We start from the raw sequence: 13,834 nt of genomic DNA, 5'->3' as shown, positions 1-13,834 counted from the left end.
GCCGGATCCGGCCCCCGGGCCTTAATTTGCCTACCCATGTCTTAGCGGCTATCCATAGCTATTAACCTCATAACGGCTGGTTGACGTTAAAGGCCTCAACAGCCTCATTTAGCTCCTACATTGTAAAAGCGGCAGGAGAGGATGAAAAATCACATGATTGACTCTAACCCAGCGACTTTAAAAACAACTTTTATGGAAGCGGTGGGGAGGAGGAAAGGTAGCCCTTTCAAAAACAGGTCAAAACCATTATTTTCCCCTTGTATTTTGGTTCTGCCAACCAAAATGTAAAAAAAAAAAAAAGGTTGTGACTATATGAATCTGATCATTTGATTACTGTATTATTATTTTTAAAGACAACCCTAAAGTTTTCTAATTTTTCCACCACATGAGCTTTTATGTTTAAATGAGAACATTTTAAAGAAGGCTCCTGAAATATTTTCCTTCTGACAGCACATAGAGAAATATTACTTATATTTTCAGATATGTTCCTCCCCTCCACTTCAGTTCTCATTTTGACCAGTTCTGATGAAAAATTTGTTTTCCAGCTTCATAAACGTTCTTTTTTTAAAAAAAAAAAAAAAAAAAACTAAAAAAAATCAAAAGAATCCAGTCTCAGAATTATTACCACAGTGCCCTCTGGAGTTAATCATACATATGGAAAGAAGCTTTAAAGGAACTGCTTCGGCATTCCCTTATAAATAGCTGCAAAATAATATATACTAGCCAAAGGTAAGTACTTTAAATCCAATTGATTTCAATGGAAGAGATTTAAGCTCTAATCCTATACCTACTTAGATGTGAGTAAGACCCATTAAACTTGTAAGGTGTAGGATTTCTATTGCCAAGAATGTACTTATTTCTCTTTATGAAATAGCTGAGCAGGAACATGCAATTTTTCTATTTAATACAACAACAACTACGTCAGATTGACTGGACTTTGGTGGAATTAAGGAATGTGCTTTTGCAGCCTGTAAATCACTCATATTGAATAGCAGAGGAATCTCCACTGCAGTGTCCAGTGTGGTGGATGTAATATGGTTGCAATTCATTGTCAGAGGTGCTAGGTCTTCATTTTAAATCCTTGGGGGTGATCTTTGCTTACGTTACAAGTCAGCACAGACTCATTGAAATTCATGGACTTTGGTCCATTAATTCCAGTAGCTGTACTATGAGTATGAAAAACTATGGATATTACTCTTTGCATTTAAACAGGTATTTTAGTTTTCTCAAGACAGTGGCAAAGTGAATAGGATATGGATATGTATTTTTCATGTCCTTTGGTGGAAAATATCACAGAGAGCATTTTGCCACACGTAGTTGAACCAGGCACTGAAGTCCCGTTTCCCCCCCGCCCCAAGCCAGATTGTGGATATAGTGTTGGCTCAATATAAACTTCAGAAACAAATCTAAACCTTCTTTCCCCCCACATATACAGTGCTTTAGTTTTGAAGAACAGTGGCTTAATCCCCACGAAGTAGTGGGCATGATGGTATTTTTCTTCATAGATTTGCAGAAGACCCAAGGATGACCAATGTTGACCTGACGTCTCTTTCTTACACTTTTTTTTTTTTGGAAGCAAGAGAAGGACAGAAACTGCCATTCCTGGGTTATAATTAATAGCACAGTTAATGCAACAACAATGAAAACCAACACCCATGAAGCAAATAAGGAAATAAACCAAAAACGAAAGAGAGAAAGCTCAGACGAGTAACTCAGGGCAGGGGTAGCCGACATGATGGTACCCGTTGCTAAACCACAACTTCCATCATTTCTGACCCCGGGCCATGTGAGGGATGATAGGAGCTGGAGTAATAATAATAATAATAATAATAATAATAATAATAATAATAATAATTTATTATTATTTATACCCCGCCCATCTGGCTGGGTTTCCCCAGCCACTCTGGGGGACTTCCAACAGAATATTAAAATACAATAGTCTATTAATCATTAAAAGCTTCCCTAAACAGGGCTGCCTTCAGATGTCTTCTAAAAGTCTGGTAGTTGTTTTTCTCTTCGACATCTGGTGGGAGGGCGTTCCACAGGGTGGGTGCCACTACCGAGAAGGCCCTCTGCCTGGTTCCCTGTAACTTGGCTTCTCGCAGCAAGGGAACCACCAGAAGACCCTCGGAGCTGGACCTCAGTGTCCGGGCAGAACAATGGGGGTGGAGACGCCCCTTCAGGTATACTGGACCGAGGCCGTTTAAGGCTTTAAAGGTCAGCACCAACACTTTGAATTGTGCTCGGAACCGTCCAGCAACAATTGGAGGACACAACGTTGGCTGCAAGAACAGATGTCACTGGGCAAACATCTACAGTCAGCAAGACACAAGGTGTAACAGATCAAGGGAGCATGTTTTCCTTTAATCTTCTTTTTCCTAGGCAGTCGTATTTTGTTACAGGCATTTGAAAGCACATTAGAAAATATTTGCTTGGTGCAAGAAAAAGCTACAGCTTGACATCCCATAATGCTCCCACGAAAGGTTTAATTTCTCAGCCTGACAAAGTTTCAGACTGAGCACTAGATGGCACTAGCATATTGGATTCACACCCAGCAGCAAAATCCATCCTTTCTCCTGCACACATGTGATAGAAAGCACAAATCAACAGCAAAATTGGAGCAGACGTTTTGAAAAAGAAAAGTGCATTCATTTCAGCTACAGCTGATTTAAATTGACTATAATATAATCTCTCTTGCTTCATTCTACCATTTTGATGGCAAGGAAAGCATTCTTTGTATCTTGGCTAAGGTAACTGTAGTTATTGCCATCTTAAGAAGGGAAACTGGAGGGTGGGGGAAATTGCTCAGAGCATTTTGAATATATCCAGGCTTTCATCAACATGCATTCTGAAAGCACAGTAATTGTGGTACAAAATTGACATATATCAGTTTCAAATTATACACCTCACTAAGCTTGGGTACACATTGCTGACTTAAAATTCAGCAAGGTCATTCCCTCCATGGTTGTATTTTAAGCTGATTTGCCCATCATTGTATATCCATCAGCAGAGGTTGGTGTTCGCCAGTCACCCACTGAATGCCCATACTAGTGGCAAGAGTCTGGGCAGTGATGTCTTTGCCTGATGGAATTGCCTGGTTGGTTTTCCCCCCGTCTCCACTCCCAGAAATCCAGAAGGGAAAGGGGATTTGTCCAATGTACACACGCAATGCAACTTGAATCAGGATTGAATTAATAATAATAATAATAATAATAATAATAATAATAATAATAATTTATTATTTATACCCCATCCATCTGGCTGGGTTTCCCCAGCCACTCCCCTAAGCAGGGCTGCCTTCAGATGTCTTCTAAAAGTCAGGTAGTTGTTTATTTCCTTGACATCTGATAGGAGGGCGTTCCACAGGGTGGGCGCCACCACTGAGAAGGCCCTCTGCCTGGTTCCCTGTAACCTCACTTCTCGCAGTGAAGGAACCACCAGAAGGCCCTCGGAGCTGGACCTCAGTGTCTGGGCTGAACGATGGGGGTGGAGATGCTCCTTCAGGTATACTGAGCCGAGGCCGTTGAAGACTTTAAAGATCAGCACCAATACTTTTAATTGTGCTCGGAAACATACTGGGAGCCAATGTAGGTCTTTCAGGACCAGTGTTATGTGGTCTCAGCGGCCGCTCCCAGTCACCGTCTAGCTGCCGCATTCTGGATGAGTTGTAGTTTTCGGGTCGCCTTCAAAGGTAGCCCCACGTAGAGCGCATTGCAGTAGTCCAAGCGGGAGATAACCAGAGCATGCACCATTCTGGCGAGACTCTGTGGGCAACTGGGGTCTCAGCCGGTGTGCCAGATGGAGCTGGTACTTGGGGAAGCTGAATTGGGGAAAACTGCGTCAAATACAGCATTTCACCAGAAATTATAGGATAGCTCTGGTTCCTGGGACTGATTCAGAAATGGGCATTGGAAGTGCAATGGAGCCTGAGTAAACAGGAAGTAGTGTACACACTGCCAAAAATCAACGATCCTCTGCTTCCAAGAAGGCAGAGTTATAATGCAACTTCAGGGATTAGGGATCACTTTCCCCTCCCAGCCTGCCTCCAACTTCTTCTCTTTGTCTATTTAAAATTCATATCCTGCTGTTCCTCCCTAAGAAACACTATAAAATATAAATGAACAATAGAAAACAGTAAAATATCACAGCAGGCTAGATAACTCCAAGTTTAACCTTACTTCATTTATCTAATATGTGCAAGTGTAAAATGTTTTAACACAGAATGAGCCTCTTAACAAATGCCATTTCTCACGTCATGATTTCAGGAAAGCTTCATCTTTTCTCCCCGAGAACCATTGTTCCCCTACGCTGTCTGAATTCAACAAGTTTCCATTGCCAGTTTCCTCTCACCGGCGGAGCTGCTTCTCTGAGTGTTATGCAGTTTGTGAATATTGCCTGAGCGGCTAGTCTTTTTGCACAGCCATTCAGAATTGTGTGTTCCCTTGATGTTTAGACTTCAGAGTGACAGGCCTCTGTTGTGAAAACCTCCAGATACGAGAAACAGCCTCCTCACTGCAGATCTCGGAGAGTCTCAACAGCAGGCTAGAGAGCTGGAAGGATCAGAGCAGCTGGCATAGCCCAACAGAGTGACGGCAATGCAAAAGGAAAAACCCAACTCCCTGGGTTTGTAGAGGGGAAACATGCCACAAGAAAGAGGCACCAGCTAGCACAAGCATCAAGGGACCCATCTGGCCTGCAGACACCAGGCAGACTAAACCAGCATGGCCGCCGCTTGAGAGAGGCTGCTTTTGGCCACCCAGAAGGCTCCTATAAAATTCATCACTGTGTTATTTATATGGCACTCTTCAAATCTTCAAAGTGTTTCATTTGGATCGTCTCAGTTATTGAGATGGTGACTTTCCCCCAGCAACTGGGTGATCATTGTGCCAAAGTGAGACACCACACACACACACACACACACACACACACACACACACACTTGCTGCAAAGCATCAGGGGTTCAAAGCAAGCACCCGGGCGGCACAGATTCAACCCACATATGTATCTCAAGACCTTAAGGGTCACCTCTCCCTGTATGGACCGACCCGGACTCTGCGCTTCTCATCTGAAGCCCATCTTTATGTCTCCCATCCCAGAAAGGTTTGGAGGGTGGCTTCAAGAGAATGGGCCTTTTCCGTGCCTAGCTCCCAATTGTGGAATGCTCTCCCCAGAGATGCTTGCCTGACACCATCACTACATGTCTTTAGGCGCCAAGCAAAATCATTCCTCTTTACCGAGGCCTATGGCTATTAAATAATCTATGGCCTGTGAAAGTGTGGGGAGGAGGACTGTTGTTATGATGATTGTTTTACTATCAGGCTGTCTGTCGTTATGTTTTTTATTATGCTTTTTTCACTGACTTTCTGCTGAGGAAACTGAACCCTGGTTAAGCACTTGGAACTCCTAGAGCAGGGGTGGCCAACTCCCAAGAGACTGCGATCTACTCACAGAGTTAAAAACTGGCAGTGATCTACCTCCTTTTTGGGGCGTTCAGGTCAAAGTTGTAGGGCTTTTTTAGGAAGGAGTAAGGCCCATTTTGGGGGAGTTCGTGTCAAAGTTGTTGAGTTTTTTCAAGGAGTAGGTAAAATGTTGAGCTTTTTTAAGGGGAGCCACAGTTGTTCAGCTTCTTTGTGGGGAGCCAATGATCTACCTGTGATCTACCACAGAATCCAGTGATCTACCTGTAGATCACGATCTACCTGTTGGGCATGCCTGCCCTAGAGTATTGCACAACTCAGAGATTGGGATGACGTAAACAATCTGTGAATATCTATCTCACCACTGACTTAACAGTCATTTCATGTCATCAAGGACCTGCCATTCTGTGAGGGTAGGAGGACTTCACTAATGAACGCTTCTCAGCACCCTTATCAAACTACAATTCCCAATATTTTTCGGGTGGTGTGTGCAATGACAAATAAGTGGCAGAAAAACAAAACAAAACACACCATCATGCAACTTTGTAAACTAGCTGGACCTTTTGTCCGTAACTAGTGGGCAGTGCAATTTCTTTTGGCTTTCAGCAGCCTCTAGACATTCCTTTCCTTTACTTTGCAACAATGGAAAACAATGAGCTTTAAAAACAAGCCACTGGTAGCGCTGGTTTTGATTGTACCCTGGGGGAATGGTTTTCTTTTTTCTTTTTTTCAATTCGTTCCCCACCCACTACAAAGTATACTCAAAGCAGCTCTCAAATGTCAAGCAGATGACATTCGAGTTTATCAAAATCCATACCATATTGTTGCATTTTAGAAAGTGCCTTCAGCAGCTGGTGAAATCTCTGTAGCAAAAAAAACAACACCAAGTAGCAGAGCATTCTCTATGACATCACTTTTGCCGACTGCCATCTGCAACCAGCACACATGGTAGCCTACAGCTGTTTCTAAGACATTAATCCTGCCGACAGGGCTGCAGTTACTGTCTCTTGGTACCCATGGGGCAGGAAACATAATTCTAAATTTCATTTCCCTTACTGTGATGAATATATTCTCTCTCTCGGGGGGGGGGGTGAGAGACAGGGTAACAGAGAGAGCATTAATTTTGTTTTTTTATTATTAAAGATTTTGATTTACAAAAGTGTGTGAAATATCTCTCTCATATTTTTTCCATGTAACATTTTTACAAATCAGTTTTGGTTGTTGAGACCTTAGGGAGGGAAGGGGGAAAGAGGTGGGTGAGGTGGAGTGACGATGTTTCTATTTTCTTTAATATATGTAAGGTTTGGTGTCAGCATTGTTTGTGTAGGTTCTCTGTTGTTCGCTTGTGTTTCTTTGGCAGTGAGAGAGGTTGGCGTTGGCGTAGGGTGTGATTGTTCATTTGTGGTTGGCTGTGGTGATCTTTGGTTTCCTGTGTGAGTGGGGTGGGTGGGTGTTTTTGATCGGGTTAGCCTTATTGATTTGTATGCTGTGGGTAGATTTTTGTCATTGCCTTGTTGGGCTGTGTGTGATGAAGGGGAACCATACTGGGATGGTGTCTTCTTCTGTTTGTCCCCGTGTCAGTTTCAGGTTACTGGTTAGTTTTTCTAGCAGGGCTGTTTCCCATACTACTTGGTACCATTGGTCCATGTTTACTCCTGACAGGTCTTTCCAGTGTCTGGTTATGATGTTTCTGGCTGCTGAGAGTAGAAGGATCATGAGTTCTTTGTGTTGTAAGTGGGCATTATTGTCTTGAAAGATGTTTAGTAAGCCCAATTCTGGGGTGGTTTCTAACACTTCCTTGGTTATTTTACATATTTCTCGTATGGTTGTTGTCCAGAATGTTTGGATTTGGGGGCACTCCCACCACATGTGGAAGTATGTACCTGTGGAGGTGCACCCTCTCCAGCATTTTGGTGAGGTTCCTGGGCATATTAGTGCTAATTTTCTTGGTGTTAGATACCACCTGTAGGTTAGTTTTAGGGTGAGTTCTCTTCTTTTTGTTGATATGGATTTAAAGGGGGGTTTAGACCACATTCTGGTCCATTGGGTGGGGTTGATTTCGTATCCTATGTCATCCTCCCATTGTTTTTTGATTGTGTCTTTGTTGCATATCATGAAGATATTTTTTCACACTTACTGGTAAGAGTTACGTAAGTAGCTATAATCTGCAGGAAAATGAACAGCCCCATGAGATAAATATTATTTTTCCTCTAGGCAATGGTACCTATCCTGATTCTACAGTGCCAGAGCTCACACACCCCCCCAAACACACACAGTCTCACTTTGTGCAATATTAAAATCTGTGTAGCTCTACATGTGTAACTGAGTCCTCTTGAACTGAGCGTCAATGAAAAGCTAAACACTGTTCAGATAAAGCCAGCTGAGTTGTTTGTTTTGTTTTAAGATGCCTTTCCTTTTCCTAACTTTCCATGGGGGTCACAGCACAAATGCAGCATTTCCCACCCCATCATTATCTGAGATAGGAGCAGGGTTTCTTGTCTATCCCCCATCTGTGTATTCCCTTCTCATGCACCTCGGTCTGCTCACTGAACGGGATCAGATTATTCGTTTCAGCGATGACCTCACATTTCCTTTTGCTGATTGTAATTTTCTCCACTGATGGGATGATATAGCAGAAACGTCGCAAACCCCAATTTTTAGACAAGTCATTGGCCTCTCCTCTCTCTTTTTTCTGGGCTTCTTCCAAACCTTGTATAATATCAGGAAAAAGGAAACTGAATGCTGATGTGACTTCTCAGATAAAAGCAAAGTGTTGTGTCCGCACTGCTTTCATTTCCCAAACTGCTTGCCGTTCCAGTCTGTGGGGCTCTGCAAATGGTGAGCGGATGACGCTGCCCTTGGATCGTACAATATACCTGAGTCTCTTTCCTAATGCTTTGATCCTCTTTCCTGGCCTGCTATATTCCTGTACCAAGCAACTTCCTTCAGCATTTCCTCATTGCTGAGGCTCTGTCCCAGGTGTTGATTTCTCCCAGTTTTTGTACAGCCACTGAGATCCAGCGCCGAGGGCCTTCTGTCGGTTCCCTCACTGCGAGAAGCAAAACTACAGGGAACCAGGCAGAGGGCCTTCTCGGTAGTGGCGCCCGCCCTGTGGAACGCCCTCCCATCACAGGTCAAGGAAATAAACAACTACCTGACATTCAGAAAAAAACCTGAAGGCAGCCCTTTTTAGGGAAGTTTTTAATGTTTGATATTATTATTATTATTATTATTATTATTATTATTATTATTATTATTATTATTATTCAGGTTGGTGGCATTTTGCATCACTTTTCTGAAGGTGTCCCCCCGCCTCAAAACCAGATTCAAGCACCTCAAATCCTTTCCTCTCAAAAGCTCTATAAAGTCTGGGGTCCTTTTGGTTCTGCATGGCAAACAGAAACTGAGCAGGAAGACCAAAAACTCTCACATTCATTGAAGATTTTTGTGGAGATACGTACTCATATGAATGTGGCAAATAATATTCAAATGTTGGACTCCACCATGACTCATCCTGTAAGCTAACTGTGGGGAGCTTTTCGCACACACATGCCTTGTGTTGTTCCTTTCTTTCGAAATGCACGTGTCCACACATAAGCCAAGAATCATAAATTGGGCCACAATATAGCTCCCTGACTGAGCCTCAGCTTGACCAGATGTAGCTGAAACCGTAGACTCAGTACTCAGGTCTGCCAGAATGAAAAGTGTGTGTATACACACATGCTGTGTATGTGCAATCTATTCCCGGGAAAACCTACTGCAGCATATCGGATTTCATGTTCCCCACCCCCCCAAAGGTGAACCTTTTCCTATGTTTGAAAGAGAGGAAAATGCCTTTGAACGCGTCTGCTACGCTTTGTACTGAGATCAGATGCATCAAAGGATTTGTAGTTCCAGCAGTCAGTGCAAAGGATGAAAGTTTCGCCTGTGCATATAAATTGGCTGGACTCTTGGTTTGGCTAGAGCTGCTGCCAGAAGTCTGAAAGCACATGATGTTTTTGTTTCTAAATCAGCATTCCTTGGCACCTCTTCTGGGTCCGTGTAATTTCTAGTAAAATGATGAAGGGTTTAAATTAAAGCACCTCCCTATGAAGAAAGGCTATAAACTTATCAACAGTGTGGAAAGAGGGAGGGAGGGGACCGCCTCCTCATTCCCCTTCGTATCCTCTCTTATTTGGTGATTGGTGTATATATGGTAAAGGTAATGGTACCCCTGACCGTTAGTCGAAGATGACTCCGGGGTTGCGCGCTCATCTTGCTCTATAGGCCGAAGGAGCTGGTGTTTGTCCGCAGACAGCTTCCGGGTCATGCGGCCAGGATGACTAAGCCACTTCTGGCAAACCAGAGCAGCGCAAGGAAACGCCGTTTATCTTCCCGCTGGAGTGGTACCTATTTATCTACTTGCACTTTGACGTGCTTTCAAACTGCTAGGTGGGCAGTGGCTGGGACCTAACAACAGGAACTCAACCCGTTGCGGGGATTCGAACCTCCAACCTTCTGATCAGCAAGCCCTAGGCTCTGTGGTTTAGACCACAGCGCCACCCACGTCCCCTATGTATATATGGTACTAAGGTTATTTTGAACCTTACAAACTTATTCAACAGAAACTGGAAATAAGAAACACTGTGTGGGGATATTTTTCCCTTCCTTTGTAGAAGTCATTGACCTTTGGCTTCATCCAATGATGCTGATGCAGCCTAGTGCAGGGGTTGCCAACCATGCACCCACAAAGGCCTTCGTTGGCATACTTGGAATGAACCAGAATCCTCAGATTCCCAGCTCTCTCTCTTTAAAAAGTAAGCTTCTAACATTTTTAGAACCTGTGATATAGGGCAAAAGTACAGATACCCTTCTTCCATTTTTTTTAAAAAAAGAGAAACCAGCCTGCTCTGTCTTTTCAGTGTTTTACTTTTCCAGCTCCCCAAGGAAATATCGCTCCCTGAAAAAAGAAATCCTGCAGACACCCAGCTGTGAGAGAGGAGGAGCATCGCTTGGGAGGGGGAACAAAGGGGTTGTGTGACAGAGTGGGAGGAAGGTACAGACCGTGGTTTGTGAGAGAGGGAGAGGTGTTTATCTGAAATGTGTGTATATGAGTGAAGGAGGGAGAGCTGCATGTGTTTCTGTGCTCTGTATATGTGTGGTTAGCATGTGCGTGTGCGCAAAAGAGGGGGCACTTTGAATATTTTTCCTGGTAATAATGTTCCCGCTTGTTATTAGATAGCAACAGCATTATTGTGCATGTGTGGGAAACCCACGTTGTGTGAACTCCACAATATTGAAGTCAGCAGGATGACTATTTTCTCTCTCGTTTTGTGTTATGCCACTGTGCCCCACAATGGCAGCCGTGTTGTGTTGTTATGCTATGCCCCCCCCAAAAGAGACATTTTGTGACTGGCGCCCACAGCATTTTCTCCAATTTAAAAATGTGCCCTGTGTTCCAAAAGCTTTGGCAACCCCAGCCTCATGCTTCTTTAAACATCATAATTCTTTAAGAGATTTGCTACCAAAATATACGGTTATGGCTATCTACTTTGATGGATTTGAAAAAATATTGGAAAGAACTATGGTTGTGGGGAGGGAACCCTATCAAAACAGCTGTTTAGTCATGATAGTTACATGTAACCTCTTTGTACAATAGCAACATAGCTCTGATTCTCAAGATAAATCTCTATTTTTATGGGCGGTGGGTTTTTATTTTTTGCATTTTTCCTGTAGAAATAAAGAAGATTGACTTTCCAATGTATATCTAATGAGAAAAAAAGATTCCTGCCAACCCACTCATCAGCTTTCTGAAATAATGTCAGATCTGCACTCATCACAGCTCTGCCTCTTGCAAGATGATGTGCAAAGGGAAATACAAAGCTGGCTTATGCTCAGGAAACATCTGGCCAAACTTTTAATTCTCAAGCAGGTCACTGGCCATTCTCAGAGCCGATGGAACAGCAAAGTGTGGGAAGACAGCAGTATAGCCTAGCAGACAGCTATGGAACGGAAAGAAGTATTAGGAAATGTCTTCTTGCTGGTTGATTTTCTAAGGATTTGCTTCCAAACTGTAGCATGTGGTCATAATTTTGAGCTTCCGATGGAAGAAATTACATTGTGCACAACACCTCAAAACTAGCTAGCAGCAGAATTGTCTTGATGAATACTGCTTTGAACATCAACGGGACTGGAGGTTTGCAAACTTTCAATGTAACTATTTGTTTTCTCAACACAGTATGGTTATTATGCTATGTTTATCTGATAAAACTCAAAATACTGTATATTCTGGCATATAGGACTACTTTTTAATCCAGGAAAATCTTCTCAAAAGTCGGGGGTCGTCTTATACTCCGGGTGGAGAATCTGCGGTCAAGTATATCTCAAACTCTATATTTTAACTGGGAAAGTTGGGGGTCGTCTTATACGCCCAGTCGTCTTATATGCCAGAAAATACGTTAGTTTCTTAAATAATAATGATAAAAAGGTAGCCACACAATGAATATGAGGCAGATCTCTGCTGAGTTGGTAAAAAAGTGGCTCTTGTAGGGGGTATTTTATTGATATTAATCTTTGTGTTTGCAGAAGGGTTGATGGGGGGGGGGGACGACAAATCTCCCAAGTGAGCCATGGGTTAAAATTAATTACTGGATTTATCGATAAATATATACATGTACCAATGTTGACCGGAAAATGAGATTAGTGGAATGTGCAAATCATAAAGCAGGCCTCCACTGTGTGTCACCCATGAAGCCAAACAAAGCACACCAGGCAAAATTTGGTGGTTCAATAAAACTCCTGTTTTGTTTTGGCTGCCTGCCTGGGAGTGCAAGCACTGGGGGAAGGGGCAGATGTCAAGCACTTGGCAGGCCACAATGCATGGCTGACGGGTTGAATTTGGCTTGGCAAACTGATTCATTGTTACATACACATATTTATACATCTTCATTCAATACAGAAGTTTGCTGTACCCATTGCCAGGATGCAGCGCCTACTTTTGCTATACTGCACAGACCTGAGATTGTTCATAGAAGAAACTTTCTCTTCGCTTTTTCCCCCAAGGTTAAGGTGACCACATAGAACTGTTTCTGTTAAGCAAAGTTTAGAATTATGCTACAATTGAGAGCTATTGGTCCTGCCGCCTGTCCCCAGTCCTTTCAATCCAGTTTATATGTCAGAGCCCTCAGTTAAGGCCAAGGAATCTTAAAAACATGTTGAGACTTGTGCTGTTACTTTAGCCAGAGAAGCATTTGTGAAAATAAACAGCTTACATGTTTGTGGACATAGAGTGAAAGAGTCACATCGAGATACAGTGATACCTTGATTCTCAAACGCCTTGGTACTCAAACAACTTGGAACCCAAACACTGCAAACCCGGAAGTATTCTGGTTTGTGAACTTTTTCCGGAAGTCGAACGTGCTCTGTTTTGAGTGTTATGCTTCCAATTTGAGTGTTACGCTAAGGTCTGTCTGTTTTTGCTATTTATTTTGTGTTTGTGCATATATATTTTTGTAACTGTGTGGAACCCAGTTCAGCTACTGATTGATTGACTGTGTGACTGCAGTACATTGTTTATTGCTTTCATTTTATGGATTAATGGTTATGTAGTAAAATTCATGTTAAAATGCTGTTTTAGGGGTTGTTTTAAAAAGTCTGGAACGGATTATTCCATTCTGCATTACTTTCTATGGGAAAGCACGCCTTGGTTTTGGAACGCTTTGGTTTTGGAACGGACTTCCGGAACGGATTAAGTTTGAGAGCAAAGGTACTACTGTATAGAAGAAAGTCTGCAATGGGACCTGTGCATCCTAAAGCAACAACTTCCTCTGTTGTTAAGACAGAGCAGAATGAAAGAGATCTGTACAAACAGACTAACTAGCTCACTTCAAGTGTCTCCAACAAGAAATAAAAATGTTAATGCCTGTTTCGCACAATATGACAAATGGGACACGTGAGATTGTATACTTATCTGCGTTGATTAAACATAATGGCTATGATCCAGCGAACATGTGTGTGACAGGGCTTTGCCTTCTTCTTTTTCCAAAAGCTATTGCTGATATTGGGGGGGAAACAGTGCTATATACCCAGGGTGTTGTTTACCTGGATGAGGCACCAACTCTTGAGAACCAAGAAAGCAGACAGATATAGCAGGAAATTATCACATGATCTGACTGCTAGGTCTTGGGCCTGGGTAATCCAAAACCACCTAACAGGGAAGATGCAAGAAGAAATATAAAAATCTGAAAATAAGGCAGTTTTTCAACTCTAACATCATTTGTTCCAGTCTTGGTGGCACAGAATGTATTGTTATATTTGCGAAGCTGGGCATCAAATGTGGAAGGCACACTACATGGAGAAAAAACAAGTCCCACAGCGTTACCCAGTGTGCCTTCAAAGGTTATTAGCAAAGTTATTGCTAATTATTTTTGTTTTGCTCA

This window comes from Lacerta agilis, chromosome 2 (assembly GCF_009819535.1).
Source record: "Lacerta agilis isolate rLacAgi1 chromosome 2, rLacAgi1.pri, whole genome shotgun sequence".
Classification (NCBI taxonomy): Eukaryota; Metazoa; Chordata; class Lepidosauria; order Squamata; family Lacertidae; genus Lacerta; species Lacerta agilis.
This window is presented reverse-complemented; position numbering follows the sequence as displayed.